The 18,998-nt window shown below is 35.8% G+C and overlaps 1 pseudogene; it reads right to left on the minus strand.

Moving 5' to 3' along the window:
• LOC110574390 overlaps window positions 1-18,998 on the minus strand; it is a 73,329-nt pseudogene that overhangs the window by 51,647 nt on the left and 2,684 nt on the right.

Below are 18,998 nucleotides of genomic sequence, written 5' to 3' on the forward strand. Positions count from 1 at the left end.
CAGAGCAACCTGCAGGAAGCAGCACAGTACTGACCCTGGCTACCTAACTTGCTTACACAAGGCCCCACACCCCTGCACTCTGGCTGGACTGCCCTTCTCAATCACACTTGCCTCAGTCCCAGTATGGCAGGCCCCTCCTCCAGAAGATTAGCACAAACCTCAGCCCACACCAGTAAGTGTAAGTAGCAATACCTGTATTGAACAAGCTAGACTTTAAAACAAAGACTGTAACAAGAGATAAAGAAGGGCATTATACCACAATAAAGGGGACAATCCAACAAGAAGATATACCAATTGTAAATATTTATGCACCCAACACAGGAGCACCAAAATATATAAAACAATTAATAACAAACATAAAGGAACTCATTGATAATAATAGAATAATAGTAGGGGACTTTAACACCCCACTTACATCAATGGACAGATCATCTAAACAGAAGATCAACAAGGAAACTATGGCTTTGAATGACACACTGGAACAGATGGGTTGAACAGATATATTCAGAACATTCCATCCTAAAACAGCAGAATACACATTCTTTTCAGGTGCACACAGAACATTCTCCAGAATAGATCATGTATTAGATCACAAAACAGGCCTCAACAAATACAAAAAGAATGAAATCATACCATGCACCTTTTCTCACCACAACCCTATCAAACTAAAAGCCAACAAAAGAAAAAATCTAGAAAGACCACAAATACATGGAGGTTAAACAGCATCCTACTAAAGAATGAATGGGTCAACCAAGAAATCAAAGAAGAAATTAAAAAAAAAAAAAAACACATGGAAGCAAATGAAAATGAAAACACAACAGTCCAAAACCTTTGGGATGCAGCAAAAGCAACCATTAGAAAGAAGTATATAGCAATACAGACCTACTTCTAGAAGTAAGAAAAATCTCAAATAAACAACCTAACCTTACACCTAAAGGAGCTAGAAAAGACAATAAATTAAGCCTAACGCCAGCAGAAGGAAGGAAATAATGAAGATCAGAGCAGAAATAAGCGAGATAGAAACTAAAAAAACAAAAACAACAACGAACAAAAAACAATAGGACAGATCAATGAAACCAGGAGCTGGTTCTTTGAAAAAATTAATAAAATTGATAAGCCTCTAGCCAGACTTATCAAAAAGAAAAAAGAAAGCACCTAAATAAATAAAATAATAAATGAGGGAGGAGAAATAACCAACACTACAGAAATACAAACAATTATAAAAGAATATTTTGAAAAATTATATGCCAACAAATTGGACAACCTAGAACAAATGGGTAAATTCCTAGAAGTATATAACTTCCCAAACTGAATCAAGAAGAAATAGAAAAATTGAACAGACCAATAACCATCAAAGAAATTGGATCAGTAATCAAAAACTACCAACAAACAAAAGTCCAGGGCCAGATGGTTTTACAGGTAAATTCTACCAAACATTTGAAGAAGAGCTAATACCTATTCTTCTTAAACTATTCCAAAAAATAGAAAAGGAAACTTTCAAATTCATTCTATGATACCAGCATTACCCTGATAGCAAAACCGTACAATGACACCACTAAAAAGAGAACTACAAGCCAATATCCCTGATGAACATAGGTGCAAAGCTCTCAATAAAATACTAGCGAACTAAATCCAATGATATATTTTAAAAAATCATTCATCACGATCAAGTGGGATTTATTCCTGGGCTGCAAGTGTGGTTCAATATTGGCAAATCAATCAACATGATGCATCATATCAATAAAAGAAAAGAACCATATGATCCTTTCAATAGATGCAGAAAAAGCCTTTGACAAAATACATCCATTCTCAATAAAAACCCTCAACAAAGTAGGTTTAGAGTGAACATACCTCAACATAGTAAAGGTCACATATGAAAGACCCACAGCTAATATCATCCTCAATGGGGAAAAACTGAGAGCTTTTCCTCTATGGTCAGGAACAAGATAGGGATGTCCACATTCACTGCTTTTATTCAACATAGTAGTGAAAGTCCTAGCCACAGCAGTCAGACAACAAAAAGAAATAAAAGGCATCCAAATCAGCAAGGAAGAAGTGAAACTGTCCCTATTTGCAAATGACTTGATACTCTATATGGAAATCCCAAAAGACTCCACCAAAAACTGCTAGAACTGATACACAAATTCAGTAAATTTGCAGGATACAAAACCAATGTACAGAAATCTTTTGCATTTCTATACACCAATAATGAAGCAGAAAAAAGAGAAATTAAGGAATCAATCCCATTTACAATTGCACCAAAAACAATAAGATACCTAGGAATAAACCTAGTCAAAGAGGTGAAAGACCTGTATTCTGAAAACTATGAAGGACTGAGGAAAGAAATTGAAGACATCACAAAGAATTGAAAAGGCATTCCATGCTCATGGATTGGAAGAACAAATGTTGTTAAAATGTCTATACTACTCAAAGCAATCTACAGATTTAATGCAATCCCTATCGAAATACCACTAGCATTTTTCACAGAGCTAGAACAAACCATCCTAAAATTTGTATGGAACCACAAAAGACCCCAAATAGCCAAAGCAATCTTGAAAAGGAAAAGAAAAGCTGGAGGCAAAACAATTCCTGACTTCAGGTTATATTACAAAGCTACAATCATCAAAACAGTATGGTACTGGCACAAAATAGACACAGAGATCAATGGAACAGACTAGAAAACCCCAAAATGAACCCACAATTATATGGTCAATTAATTTTCAACAAAACAGGGAAGAATATTCAATGGGAAAAAGAAAGTCTCTTCAACAAATGGTGTTGGGAAAACTGGACAGCAATATGCAAAAGAATGAAACTGGACCACTTTGTTATACACAAAAATAAATTCAAAATAGATTAAAGACCAAACATGAAGCTTGAAACCATAACAATCCTAGAGGAGAACACAGGCAGTAACCTCTTTGACATGAGCCATAACAACTTCTTTCTAGGTATGTCTCCTGAGGCAAGGAAAAAAATTAAAAATAAAGTATTGTGACAACATCAAAATAAAAAGCTTCTGTACAGTGAATGAAATAATCAACATAACTAAAAGGCAACCTAAGGAATGGGAGAAGATATTTGCAAGTGACATATATGATAAAGGGTTAGTATCCAAAATATATAAAGAACTTATAAATCTCAACACCTCCAAAATGAATAATCCAATTTAAAAAATGGGCAGAAGACATGAATAGATATATTTCCAAAGAAGACATACAGATGGCCAACAGGCACATGAAAAGATGCTCATCATCATTTTTCATCAGGGAAATGCAAATCAAAAGTACAATGAGATATCACCTCACACCTGTCAGAATAGCTAAAATCAACAACACAAGAAAAAAACAGGTGATTGTGAGGATACGGAGAAAGAAGAACCCTTGTGTATCATTGGTGGGAATGCAAACTGGTGCAGGCTCTGTGGAAAACAGTATGGAGATTCCTCAAAAAGTTAAAAATAGAACTACCTTATAATTCAGCAATCACACTACTGGGTATTTACCCAAAAATACAAGAATACAAATTCAAAGGTGTACATGCACCCTTATGTTTATAGCCACATTATTTACAATAGCCAAGATATGGAAGCAGCCCAAGTGTCCATCAATAGACAAATGGACAAAGAAGACATGAAGACATGGTATACATACGTGTGTGTGTGTGTGTGTGTGTGTGTATTATTCTGCCAAACAAAAGAATGAAATCTTGCCATTTGCAACAACATTGCTGGAGCTAGAGAATATTTACGCTAAGTGAAATAAAGCAGAGAAAGACAAATACCAATGATTTCACTCATATGTGGAATTTAAGAAACAAAACAAAGGGTCAAAGGGGGGGAAAAAAGGGAGAAAGGTAAACCAAGAAACAGACTCTTTTTTTAAATTTTATTTTATTATGTTATGTTAGTCACCATACAATACATCATTAGTTTTTGATGTAGTGATCCACGATTCATTGTTTTCAGACTCTTATTTATAGAGAACACACTGATGGTTACCAGGGGGGAGATGGGTGGGGGATGGGGGAAATAGGTAATGGGAATTGAGGAGTGCATTTGTTGTGATGAGCACAGGGTGATATATGGAAGTGTTAAATTACTATACTATAATCCTGAAATTAATATAACACTGTATGTTAACTAACCAGAATAAAAATAAGAAGTTAAATAAAAAAACAAAGTGTTAAATTAAAAAAAAGAAATATGCCCATACAAATGTGGCCAAGTGATTTTTGGCCAAGGTGCAAAAGCAATTCAATTTAGTAAAGATAGTTTTTTCAGCAAATTGTGTTGCAACAATTGAACATCAGTATGCAAACAAAATAAAACAAAAACACCCTCAACCTTAACCTTACACCTTACAAAAAAATTGGCTCAAAGTGGATTGTAGATGTTAATGTACAATGTACATTTATGTACAGAGCCATATTCACTTATAATACATTTGAATTTTATTTATTTATTTGGTGGTGGTATCTGTTTTTTATTGAGGTATAATTTACATAGAATGCAAGTCATTATTTTTACATTTTAAAATATGCACCAAATCAAAGTATAATACGGTTCCATCATTCTCCCAAATTCACTTATGTCCCTTTTGTCATTATCTTTACCCCCCATACTCAATCCCTGGAGTACAAAACCCTTCACTGAATTTTTTTGCATCCCTATAGTTTGCCACTTTCAGAATGTCATATAAACAGAATCAGACACTATGTAACTCTTGAGTCAGCTAAACAAATTATTTTTATTTAGCATAATGCATTTGAGATTCCTCCATGTTTCTGTACGTTATCAGAAGTGTGTTCCTTTGAATGGCTAAGTAGTATTCCATCGATGGATGTACAGCTGGAGGTCACGTAGCTTGTTTCCAATTTTGGCAATTAGATGTCAAACTGGCAAACTGCTATAAACATTTAGTTTATTCTTACTGTATTCTTAAATCCCCATTTAGAGTAAGGATGAATTCATGGAAATGGGAATGGTTGTAACAATTCACTCTTACCAAAGCATTACAATATAGTTTTTTTTTTTTTGAAGGCATTTTCCTGACAAAGCAATATATTACCTATCATCAAGGTATAGGTAAGTATTTCTTGTCTGATATCTTTATCCATTTGAATTTTAAAAAGCAGCACAAGGATAGTTGTATATGTCCATATATACTTACAAATAAGTTAAATACTTCTGAAAAGATACACTTGAAACCAATAGGTTTATCCTGGTTAGGGGGAGAAGCAATGGAGGATTTTATTTTACATTTTTTTGCCTTTCTGGTGTATTTCCTTAAAAAAATCAACTCATGCATCCTTTACTTTTATAACAAAAAAGAAATTTGAATAAATATTGATACTACCAAGCACTGACAAGGATATGGGCAAATGAGACTCTCATACACTACTAGAAGGAACAAATATGTGACAGTCACTCTGGAAAATGGTTTGGAAGTTTCCTGTGAAGTCAAACATAGACTTACCATATGACCTAGCAATCTCAATCCTGAGTCTCTCCTCCAGAGAAATGAAAACTTATGTCTAAGCAGCAATGTGTATATCAGCTGTATTTATAATTGTCCAAAACTGGAAAGAATCTAAACGTCATTCCATGGGCAAACACTGAACAAACTGTAGTACACTCATACAATAGAATACTACTCAGAATAAAAAGAACAAACTATTGTTATACAGAACAATTTGGATGACTCTCGAAGAAAGACATGATGCTGCATGAAAGAAGCCACTCTCAAAGGGCTACATATTGCATTATTTCATTTATATTGCATTCTGAAAAAGGCAAGACTATAAAGGATGGAGAACAGATTGTCAGGGTTTATGGGTGGAGGGAGAGATGACTATAAAGTGATAGAATGAGGTAGCTATTTTTGGCTCTTGAAACTGTTCTGTGCCCAGATTGTGAGGGTGGTTACATGTATCAATACATATGCTAAAATTCATAGAACTTTACATCAAAATAGAAAAAAGTGCTTTTTTGTATGATAATTTACAAATAATATTTAACATATTTGGTAGGTTAGTATTTGTTTTAAATGTTAAATGTTAGGAAGTCCACTCCTTTTTATTCTACCTGAAATGAAAACTCAAATGTTTCCAGAGGCCAAATAGGTAAAATATATTTATGAAATTGAAGTTGTTCAGGTATAAGAAAATAAGGAATGATATGGACTGTGTTTGAAGTATAGAGTGTGTGCCCCAACGGAAGACATTCAAATCCAATTGAAAACAAGACTGCACATGCACACACACACATACACATATTTGCACGTGCACGCACACACACACACACACACAAACACCCCTCTGGGGGCCCCTGCTCTGTATGTTGTTTTTAGGTGACTTCATGGAATTTTATAACTTCAGTCACCATCTGAATAAATTTTCTTTTAATATCTGCTACCCAGATCTACTCTGAGTTCTAAATCTATTATCTTTACATGACATCTGGATATCTTCAACTATGTTTCCCACTGATACTCCAAAACTTAACATGTTCAAAAAATGAGGTCATAATTTTGTCTTTCACTCAAAACCTTATCCTTTTGCATTCATTATGTCTCCCTGGCATACTTTGAGATAGCATTCTGTACTTTCCTTACTTAACACCTAACATGGTTTAGAACTACTTTTTTGGTATATTTTGTTTATATCCTGTTTCCTCCACTAGATTGTAACATACATGTGGACAAGAACTATGTCTGTTTAGCTTACTGCCCTATTTCTAGGACCTGGTATATAGTAGACATCAGTAAATTTTTGTTGAATGAACAGGTACCATCATCTATCCAATCACTCAAACCAAAAACTTGAGAGTCACCTTCCCTCACTTGTCATGTTTTCACTCACCAGTGAGTTATTAACTCATAGATTTTAACTTCTTAACAACTCTCATATCTATCTCCATTGCTTCTGCCTGAGTTAATCTCACATAATTTCTTAAAACATACAAACATAGTTTTCTTTTAAAGGCCTTTTTTCATTATATAAAATTTCTTTTTATTTTTTAGGTTTTTATAAGTTTTTAGTTAACATACAGTGTTATATTAGTTTCAGGTGTACAATTTAGTGATTCAAAATTTCCATACATCACCCTGTGCTCATCACAACAAGTGCACTCCTTAATCCCCATCACTTATGTAACTCAACCCTCCACCTACCTCCCCTCTGGTAACCATCAGTTTGTTCTCTATAGTTGAAAGCCCATTTCTTGGTTCGCCTCTCTGTTTCTTTTTCTTCCCCTTTGAGCCTTTGTTTTGTTTCTCAAATTCCACACATGAATGGAATCATATGGTATTTGTCTTTCTCTATTTCCCTTAGAATATTATAATACTCTATAGATCTATCCATGTCCTTGCAAATGGCAAGATTTCGTTCTTTATCCACTCATCTATTGATGGACACTTGGGGTGCTTCCATATTTTGGCTATTGTGAATAATGCTGCTATAAACATAGGGGGTGCATGTATCCCTAGATATGTCTCCTAAGGTAAGAGAAACAAAAGTAAAAATAAACTATTGGGATTTCATCAAAATAAACAGCTTCTTCACAGTGAAGGAAACAATCAACAAAACTAAAAGGTAACTTACAGAATGGGAGAAAATATTTGCAAATTACTTATCTGATAAAAGGTTAGTATCCAAAATATATGAAGAACTTACAAAACTCAACACCCAAAAAACAAATAACCCAATTAAAAAATGGGCAGAAGACATGAACAGACATTTCTCCAAAGAGGACATCCAGATGGTCAATAGACACATGAAAAGATGCTCATCATCACTTACTTTCAGGGAAATGCAAATAAAAGCTACAATGAGGTATCCCTTCACACCTGTCAGAATGGCTTAAGTCAACAACACAAGAAACAGCAGATGTTGGTGAGGATGGGGAGAAAGGAGAACCTCTTGCGGTTCTGTGGAAAACAATATGGAGTTTCCTCAAAAAATTAAAAATAGAACTACCTTATCATCCAGCAATCATGCTACTGGGTATTTACCCAAAGAATACAAAATCATTATGTAAAATTTCTAAAAAGGGATACTCTCAGCTATTTCAGCTGTCATGGTAGCTTTGTTCACAGTATATTTTGACATGGAATTTTAAATTCCCATTGCCTTTACAGCTTATACAATACAGTTTCCTACTTAATCGTATTTATTTTGGTTTTTTGTTTTGGGTTTTTTTTATTTTTTTAGATTTTTTTAAATTTTTTTATTTATTTGACAGAGAGAGAGAGAGAGCACAAGTAGGGGGAAGCCACAGAGGGAGAGGGAGAGGGAGAAGCAGGCTCCCCGCTGAGCAGGGAGCCTGATGCAGGGCTTGATCTCAGGACCCTGAGAACATGACCTGAGCTGAAGGCAGTCACTTAACTGACTGAGCCACCCAGGCGCCCTTAACTGTATTTATTTTGATGAGTAATAAAGGCTACCGTTACCAAATACCTGCTATGTGATAGGCAACAATATTATGTGGTAAGTTTTTCTTGTTATCATTATCCTAATTTTACAAATGGGGAACTGAGGCTTATAGAGTTTAAGTAACTTTCCCAAGGCCACACAGTAAATGACAAGGACAGGATTCTAACCCAGATTTGTCTATCAGAGTGTCTGGGGTTTTTTTTGTTTGTTTGTTTGTTTTTACTATATCATTATTACCTCCAGTCATTAGCAACTGTATTGTCATTGACCACATGTGATTAGCTCTTCATAATTTCTGAGGTACTGCCACATATTATCACATTAAATTCTATTTCAATGATCTGGGAATCTGAAACTTGGAGAGAAGTCCCTTACCAAAGTCACAGAGTAAGCTGGTGGAATCCAAGACTTCTGATTTTCTGTCCTTAACTCTTTCCATTATATTATGCTGTCTTTGTAAGTACTCTCAGGTAGGAATCTCATTTCTTTCTCATGTTTTCCATAGCATTTAGCACAGAGTTGAGCACAAAGTAGCTGCTTAATGTGTTTCTTGGTTTTATAACTTAACGAAATGCTCAGGTTTTTTAAAATACAGCTTCCTGACAACCTGAGTGATAATATCTATTCCTTTAGTTTCTCAGAAAACAGAAATTTCCCTGAATTAATCTCTTAGTAGGTGCATGGGCAACCCTTAATTCTCATTTTCAGATCTTTAACACCTTAACACTCTCTACAGTCTTCCAAACAGGATCATATTATCTTACTTTATGATCCCTTTTTCTAGTCTTCAACTTAAATACGAGTTCAGAGAAATAGCAAGGGACTTTTCTACATACATAAGAATTATCACCATTTACAATATTCTTATGTTCAAATACACAGTGAATTAAAGATGGCTTTTGTCTCAGCTATTAACATTTCATGTGGGGACTTTCGTTTAGTCTGTGGACACTAACACAGACATTGTTGCTACCAATCAAGTGACACTGTGCAGTTTTTTTTGTGGGGAAGGATTCAATCCTGGGTGAAAGGGTATAGTGACAATGAGTCAGGAGCTGCCAGCATTGCTACAGAATCTCTTGGTGGAAAGCCCAGATCTTTTCCAGTAAACTGCTCAAAATGTTTGATTCAATTTTTTATTTGGTTGCCAATTTATTAAGTGGTTAACCTTGGACTGCATCTATCCAGCATTTAATTAATTAAAGCCAGTTTGAAATACCTTTAGAAACCTCACTAATTTCAATACACCAAGCTGGCACATTTATAAGCATCTAGCAATTGCTGAAATACTAAATCATCTTCACTAAGATGCTGTTGTTGCCAGCAGAGCATTAATCAACTGAAGAGCTAATTGTTAAGCTGAAAGAGTAAAAGCAATCCAACACATCTCTCTCTCCCCACAGTTTGGGAGGAGAAAAGTGGTGAGAATTACAGCTTCATTGAATTTCAGAGCTAGAAGGGTCCTCAGAGATTATTTAATTTATCGTCCTTATTGTAAAATGGGGAAAGTGCGTTAGAACAGAGTTAGTAGCAAAATCAGGATTAGATCCCATGGCTCTAATGCATAAGTATTCTTCATTCTCAGAATGCTTTTTATTATGGAAAATGATTCTAACTTACTACTCACCCACTCTATACCTCCATAGAGAATACTGGGAGAAGAGTATAACGATACTAAGCAGTGCATCTCATAGAAAATTTCTGGCCCACATTGTTTTATTCTGTATCATGTTGGTGCAGAAACTCAGGACATAAATTTTGAACGTCTAATTCTAAAGTCATTGCTTTCTATTAAAATGAAAAGTAATCGTTTTCCTCATCACCTTTATTCCTCTTTACCTACTATAGGTGCATCCCTGATATCTGGAGTATCAGGCCACAGTGGTACCTATAGCCACCGAATTACAAACAGTGGTTTAGACAGAAAGCATTTCTCTTTGGCATTGAACTTCAGGACATGCATTTGTGGAAGCACTAAGCCTCATTAATATGCTAAGCCAAACAGAATCACAATTTCCATTCTCTGAGTCCACCAGTTGAATGCATGGCTCTGCATGTGGTAATATCAGAAGAAAAATAAAAGTCAGCTATCTGTGCATGCTGGGAAACCAACTCCTCCACATCATATCAACAGTCTATGAAAGAAAAAGGGAGAAAGGGGATCGGATTCAAAGTAACCCTGGGCCAAGCAACAATAATAAATATGTCAGTGGTGCTCAAACTGGAGTGTTTATAAAAACTACCTGAAAAAATTACTAAAAATAGTCTGAATGTAGATAGAGGTAGCAGTGGTTCCCAAACCTGGCTATGTGTGTGGTAGTTACACAATTGTATACAATTATCAAAATTCATCTGACTGTACACTTAAAATGGATGAACTTTATTGTATGTAAATAATAACTTCATAAAAATTTTAAGCTATTAGGTCATTTTGTGAAGGGAAAAAGGTCTTCTCCCCAAATCTAGGTAGCCACAAAAGTAAACTCAGTGAAATCTTATTACAATAAGCAAATGGTAGAGATGTTAGTATTGACCTGAGGAAACACTACGGACAAATATATTTAAAAGAGAAGAACCAATGAGCTCCTTTCAAAATTAGATCATTTTATTCTTCAAGAAGCCAATTGGAACCACAATTGGTTAATACTTTTTTCTATAAGTATGAGAAATGAGGCTAAAACTTAACACATTGGTCAATGACTATACAGATCACATTGGGAAGCATTGATAACAGAAGCCTAGACATGCTCATTAACATAAGGCGAGTACTAAATAGCAGATTCAATGCACATGACATGTGAAATTTCAATCAGGTAGTTGAACAGAGCCTGATATTGGGAAAGTGTTAACCAACTATACAAATTGGCCCAGGTATATGGTCAATTTCTTGGGCGAGTTTGTCAGCAGGAGGGTGACAACCATAGGATTGAAGTTTAAAGTTATGACTCTATTACTATAGATGAGAGGTATATGAATATCAAAAAGATTTCAATATAAAAGTACAAGCACAGGTTTGGGAACAAGACAGGCTGTCAAAGGATCTGCAATTCAAGTTGGTAGCTTGGTCATGTAAGAAGATGAAATGGGGAGATGTTAAAAGGATCTATTGAGATTATATTTTGAACTTGGAACCAAATATTAAATAAAAACTCTAGTAGGCTGGTGTGAGTCACATAGAAAAATTCTCTCTCTGTTTCTCTCTCTCTGCTCTGCTCTCCCTCCCTCCCTCTCTCTTTTAGCCTAAAGACTTAAGTGGCTTCCTTCCAAGCCCAAACCAGAACCTCTGATGTTACCTTCCAATAACATGAAAGGCCACATCTCCCAATGCCATAGAAATGGAATCAAGGAAGAAAAACATTGCTCAGTACCTACAGCTATGCTGACTTAGACTGTTTTCCCTAGACCTGGACATTATGTTTGAAAAAAGAAAGGGGACAGGAGAGAAAAAAGTAAGCTATGGTTTCTCCTAGGAGCTACAGTCTGGCAGTCATCATTAAAAACACTTATATACCTGTCTCTTACTCTTTAACCATCTGCAATCTAAGAGAGTTCCCATTAAAAACTTTTTTATAGCTAAATTCAATAAACACTGTTCAGTCCTCATCTCATTTGACCTTTCCATGCAACATTTTACTTAGTGAAACACACTCTTCTACCTTCCATGGCACCACGCTCTTCTTACTTTCTTCCTACCCCTCTGAATTCCCTCTTTCAATATTACTTGGAAATTTCTCCCCCTCTCCCCATTATAAATGTTGAGAGTCTCTCAGAGCTTGGGCTTGAATTCTCTTACCTTCTTATTCTACATTTCAGCTCCACCTGATTTCATTTGGTCCTATGCCTTCAATCAGCAACGATGTGCTGAAGACTTCCAATTTTTTATCTTCAGATCAGACTTTTTGTCTGAGCTCATATCCACACACACAATCTTTGTGAAACATCACTTAGGTATTTACTCATTGGCATTTCCTAGTTTGGACCATCATTATTACTTGCCTTGGAGTTGTTATTGGAGGGAAAGTGAGCAGTGGGTTTCCCTGCTCCCATTCTTATCCCCTTGTAATCTATCCTTCATATAACAGCTAGCTTCGAAATACAAAATTAGATCATGCTTGTCCACCACCTTAAATATCGCAGTGGCTTCCCAATTAGCCTAGAATAAAATTGAAGTTCTTACCATGGTCCATAGAGGCCCTGCATAATCTTGTCCTTCTCAAACTTTCCAACTTAATCCCATACAATTCTGGCCCCTTGTTCATATGGCTTTAGCTGCACCAACTTCATTTCTATTATGAATAAAAACACCAATCTCTTTTCGGCCTCAAGGTTTTCACTCATCATGTTTCCTTTGTTTGAAATACAACCTATGTAAACTCTTTCCCCCAATTATTTGTACCTAGAACACTGTGGAAAAAAGTAGCTGCTACACAAGTATTTCTTGAGTAAATATATCTCAGACATTTCTTTATATTAATAACAATATTTTAACCCATCTTTTTTATTCTTTTCAATTTCCTAATTATTAATTCTACAATAGTATTTTTTAAAAGATTTTATTTATTTATTTGACAGAGAGAGCACAAGTAGGCAGAGAGGCAGGCAGAGGGAGAGGGAGAAGCAGGCTCCCCGCTGAGCAGGGAGCCCGACGTGGGGCTCGATCCCAGGACCCTGGGATCATAACCTGACCCGAAGGCAGCTGCTTAACCAACTGAGCCACCCAGGTGCCCCAATAGTATTGTTTTGATCTTTGATTTGATTCCTGAGTTCTACACTCTACCTTTTCATCTTATTTTGTTGTTTTATCATTTGTCTTTCAGTTCTTGTTTTATCGGATTCATGCAGTGTATTTATTAGGGTATATTCAAAACTGCTGTAACAAAGAGACCCCAAAATACAGTAGCTCAAACAAGATACGATTTTATCCTATTTCACATTATAGTTCAGAGGTAAGGTGGTATGTGGCTGGTAGGACAAACTGTGTAGTTTCAATGTCTGTGTCTAAGCAGGCTTCTCTAGTTACCATTTTCATATCTACAGCCAGTAAGAAGGGGAAGGGGAAGGTGAGCATACTCATTCCTTTCAAGAGGAGGATCTGAAAGTGAAGCATATTACTTTTTCCCACATCTTATTGGCCAGAACTTAATTATATGGCCACATCTAGCTGTAACAAAGGCTGAGCAATGTCATTTTCTAACTGTGCAACCGTATGCCCAGACATAACACAGGAATTTTATTACTTGAGGAAGATGAGGGGTGACTTTCAGTATTTGTTATATATTTTCTTCCAGATTTAGTTCTTTTGACTACTTTTCCCCTAGTGTGTTTGAATATTGGCTATGGTATTTCTTTTCACCTTGCTTATATGTTAACATGGGTGATCCTACCTATTCTAGACCTCCTTTTTTGCACTAATAAAATGTTGGCAACTTAAGGTTCTTTCTACCTATATATTATGCTCTAAATTTGCATTTATCAAACTTTGCCTTAGCTAAGGGTCACTTGGAGGGCTTGTTAAAATACAAATTCCTAGGTCTGAGGAGGGGCCCATGAATTTTCATTTCTAAGTTTGGGGGCAGGTGAATATAAATGGGAAGCTCAGTTAAGATTTGTGCACAGCTTTAGTTGGAACACCGGGGTTCTTCTGAAATTTGTTAAATTGTTGGTATGAGACTTTATTCTACCTGGTCAGGAGTATATAACTTATTCCTGATTATATAGTTCTAAGCCACAAATTGTTTTTATAATTTGACATGAAGTTCTGAAAAAGAGCAAGCCCTGTGTGTTTTTCCTACCTTTGTGTAGTGGTAGACAAGGATTTCTACTATCAAAAGTTTTCCCTTGATTTTTTTCCCCAGGCTTCTTTACTCAAACCTTCCTTTCCAAGATATTATTGATTCACATTCTTATCCCAGCACTCCCCACCATCCCACAATTTCCTTATCTCATTTATAGCTATATGAAATTAACTTGTGATTATTTCTTCACAATAGAATGTAGGTTTCATGAGGGTAGAGACTGTATATGTCTAACTCACGTAGAACAGTGTTTGGCACAGAATAGGTACTTAATATTTTTAAATGAATGAACAGATAAAAAAACAAAGAATAGCTCTGGTTAAGAAATAGCTTAGCCTCTTCTAAAGAAGAGTATGCCTCAAACCACACTTATTTTTTCAGTTTTTGGGGGAAGAGTATACAAAAGAAGTAGCAGGAGAGAAGGCCAAAGTTTCTGAGTACACCTAGCTGAAAGTACCCTTACCATTACAAACAAAAATGAGGAAGAAATAGGGAAAGAGAAGAAAAATATGTTATCTCTCCACACTTTTAGAAGAAAACAATGCTCTCCCAAGTGAACTACCATTTAAAACCTACCCTCTAGAAAGATGGATATCTGAACAAAGCTCACTTTTCCTCTACTAACTCTGAATTATCTGCCTCACCTGGATCAAATGGCACCTATAGCCTGGAGACAAATGGAGTTTTTGATACTGTGATAATTATAATAAAAAGAATTGGTGCTGGGCTTTTTACACTGTGAGCTACACAAGTGCCTAGGCATCAATATCAAAAAGCTCTGTGGCATGGATCTACATTGATATATAGATGCAGGAAGCCAAATATGTGAATAATTTCAGCTCCAGAAGGAGAAAAAACCATAGTAACCAAATTAATCAAACAATAGGGGAATAATCCCTGAAGAGAAAAAAAAAAAGTCTGCATATGAAATATAGTAGTTAATGTAAGTGGATAATAATAGACTATCTAGAAATGGGTAATATAAATGTTAAATAAGGACTTTCGAAATAGAAGTTCCATATTTCTGTCTAGAACTAAAAGTACTACCTCATCTATGAAAAACAAGAGTTGTGGATAAAAAAGGAGTGCAAACAGAGAAGTAAACACATTCTAAAGATCTTATTAGAAAAAGTATGAATTTAGTAGAGGGAAAAAAGTGAAAGTATTCCAAATAAATAAGAAAATATTCTAAATAAAAATATTGGAGTAGCTGAAATCTTAATAGGGAAGAAATCATGTTTTCAAATAATAGTGGAGGCAAATGTGTTTGAAAGTTGAGGTAACAATTAATGAAATGGTAAGGCATATTAGAGCTCACAAATTAACAAAGGAAAGACTGAACTAATAGCTTGATCAAATTAGCAAACTTGGGCAAAACAATGTAAAATAGATAACATTCATTAAATAACGTGTATTAAATAATATGTAAGAAATTAAATAAAGTGTATCAAATATTATACAAAATATGGATAATCTCAGTTATGTCTTTAAAAGACAAAGGCTGTAAAATTGAGTAACAAATCATCTAAGCATGTGTTGTTTGCAAGGAATGAAATGAAAAGAGGTAAAAAATAAGAGGCTGTGCATATTCATTCATTCAACAAATAATTTATGGAATGTTTACAATGGACCAGGCACTATTCCAATTCCTGGGGACACAGCACAAAATAAAACAAAATTTCTGTTTTCATTGAGCTTATATTCTTGTAGTAGATATAGGCAATAAATGAATAAAGATATAATGTATTAAGTGGTGGTAAGTGCTAAGAAGAAAACTAGACAAGGCGATTTTCATAGCAACCTGAATGAAGAGCTCAAGCAAAACATGCAAGTACTGGGCAGAAGAATATATTCAAAGCAGTGGGCACATCAAATGCAAAGGACCCAAGGCCAAAACATTCTTGGGATTTTTGAAGGACAGCAAGGAAGTTGATATGGCTAGAGTACAGAGCCAGGACAAGGGTTAGGCACTCACACGACCCTGAGAATGAATGCTTCCTTAAGTTTTGTGTATTCGGTTCCTCTTTTGCCTCACTCTAGTCCTGGCCCTGCTAAGGTGGAATGATCAAGGAAAGAAAATGATCTGGGAAGCTATTACAGATTTTGAGATGAGATATGACGTTATCTCACTTATCGTTTAACAGAACCACTCTGGTTTTTCTGAGGAGATAGAATGTGGGGAGTACAGTAACAGAAGCAAGAAAATCTGTTAGGAGGCTATTAAGGTAATATAGGTGAGAGATAATGCAAGCTTTGATGGGGTAGTAGGAGTTCAGGTCATAAAAGGGGGTTGTATTCTATATATATTTTGAGGAGCATAGCCAAAAGAACTTCTTGATACAAGTTCTAACATGTGGGGTGTTAGAGAAAGAAAAGACTCAAGGATGGACATAACAACTAGAATAATAGAGTTGTCACTTATGTAAATGGACACTGGTATAGAAGAAGGTTTGGAAAGAAAGGATAAAGGAATGAAGACTTTAGGGTTTTTTGAGTTTTTTGTTTTGTTTTGGTTTGGTTTTTTGCACCAAACACCTTTGCATTTTTTTTAAGCAAATGACAAAGATCCAGTTTACCAGCTTTACTTTTTTAAACCTAAGCTTGATGTTACATATTTAAACAATTTTTAAAACTTACTAAATTGTCTGGGGCACCTGGGTGGCTCAGTCGTCAAGCGTCTGGCTTCAGCTCGGGTCATGGTCCCAGGGTCCTGGGATGGAGCCCCGCATCCATCGGGCTCCCTGCTCCGCGGGGAAGCCTGCTTCTCCCTCTCCCACTCCCCCTGCTTGTGTTCCCTCTCTCACTGTGTCTCTATCTGTCAAATAAATAAAATATTAAAAAAAAACTTACTAAATTGTCAGCATTCATTCACAACTAGAAAAGCATCCTCAATTTATATTAAATGAAAAATCTATTACCATTAATGCATTAATATCTCTCGTTATTAAATACTGATAAAAATTGAAATTATTTTTGTGGAAGATTCATCCTGGCAATGTTAACTTCACAGCGGGCTGACTACTTGGGCCACATTTGAAACACAACGGAAAAGCAGGTCCATGCTGGTGTTAGTGTAAGAATCATGGCCACCTTGGATTATGTTTAATAAAAAGCAAAGTGCATACAGAGATTTACAACAATTTTAAAGACAAAAGCAAAAAGCAACAATAAAAAAAACCTCAACAAAACCAAAAAAACAAAATCCCCCCAAATTAATGTCCTACTATGTGGTCCTAACAATAAACTCAAAAGTTTCTGACAAATAGGGCTCCAATGTGTATAAATACTTCAGATTAGTTACAGTTATGCTGAAAGTTGAGTTCGTTTGAAATCTTCAAAAAAAATGTTCCTGTTAATCCTCGATGGTGCTGGTTACAGGTAACATTTCTGTCACATGTATGCATTGATTTTTTTTATTATGTTCAATTAGCCAACATGTAATACATCATTAGTTTTTGATGTAGTGTTCAACGATTCATTAGTTGTGTATAACACCCAGTGCTCATCACCACACGTGCTCTCCTTAATACCCATCACCCACTTACCCCATCCCCCCACTCCCTCCCTTCTGTAACCCTCAGACATATGTGCATCGAGTTGCTTGTTATCGAAGTGTAGCAGCTGCTCCTTACCATTTATCATTAAGGACTTAGCTGTTTTCTTCAACTTCTACTCTTTCTTCACCACTCAATAATTCTCTTTGTAGTGATTTTTCTGCCATTAACCATTTTAGTGAAGTTGATATAGATTTGAGGTTGCCCATCCCACTACCACCAAATGCCATGGAAAAGAATGAAGTGAGGCCATGATCTGGTAACCTGAGGGAAGTAAATTCTGTATCAAAAGACGAAAACCCTCTCCAGAAGACAGAAATCCACTGAAGGCAGAGAAAAGTGACCCTGTTCCTTGGCTCCTGCTTCCACGGGGGGACTCTTAGACTCCCAAAAAAGTCCTCAAATAGGTCTTTGAAGAAGTCTAATGAAAACAGACGTCTTCCACCAAAAAATTCCCTGAGAATGTCATCTAAGCAACAGAATGTGAAGCCAAACTCAAACGGATTGTCAAAATGAGCTCCACCTCCACCTCCATCATTTAATCCTTCTTTGCTGTATTTGTCTTAGATGTCCTGTTTTTTTAGCATCTCATAACACCTCATATGCCTCAGCTACTTGTTTGAATTTATGCTTCTTCTTTATTCTCAGGGTTTTTATCTGTTGGAGTGAGTCCAAGGACAGGGAGCTGGCAAGACTGGTGGCAGCTCCTCACTCACTTCCCTTTCTCTCCTCAAGACTTTAGTTTTAAATATGTGAAGCTTCAGATGTCCATTAAACATTCAAGTGAATATGCCAGTTGACTATATACATCTGGATTTGAGAGAAGTCCAGGCTGGAAAATAAATTTTGGAGATGTGTCAAGATATAAATATTATATAAAGCAATAAGATTGGATAATATCACCTAAGGTATGAGTATAGAAAAAAGAAAATGTCTGAGATCCAAATTCAAACCTTAACATTTGAAATTATCTTCCCACTATAAACAATGAAAAAGGTGGACAAATATATATGCAATGACAGTTTTCAGACTTTGGAAAACAAGAGCAAAGGATTGTGACCTCTAAAACAAGGAAAACAAATAAAGTGGGCCCTATTAGGATTTTGTGCTTGGAGACACCTTCTGGACCATGGTGCTGGGAGAATACCAAGCAGAACACATCAGTCTGAGTTGACAGGACAGAGAATTGAGTTTGAGGATGCTTGGGATGTTAGAA

The sequence above is a fragment of the Neomonachus schauinslandi genome, chromosome X, assembly GCF_002201575.2.
Source record: "Neomonachus schauinslandi chromosome X, ASM220157v2, whole genome shotgun sequence".
Classification (NCBI taxonomy): Eukaryota; Metazoa; Chordata; class Mammalia; order Carnivora; family Phocidae; genus Neomonachus; species Neomonachus schauinslandi.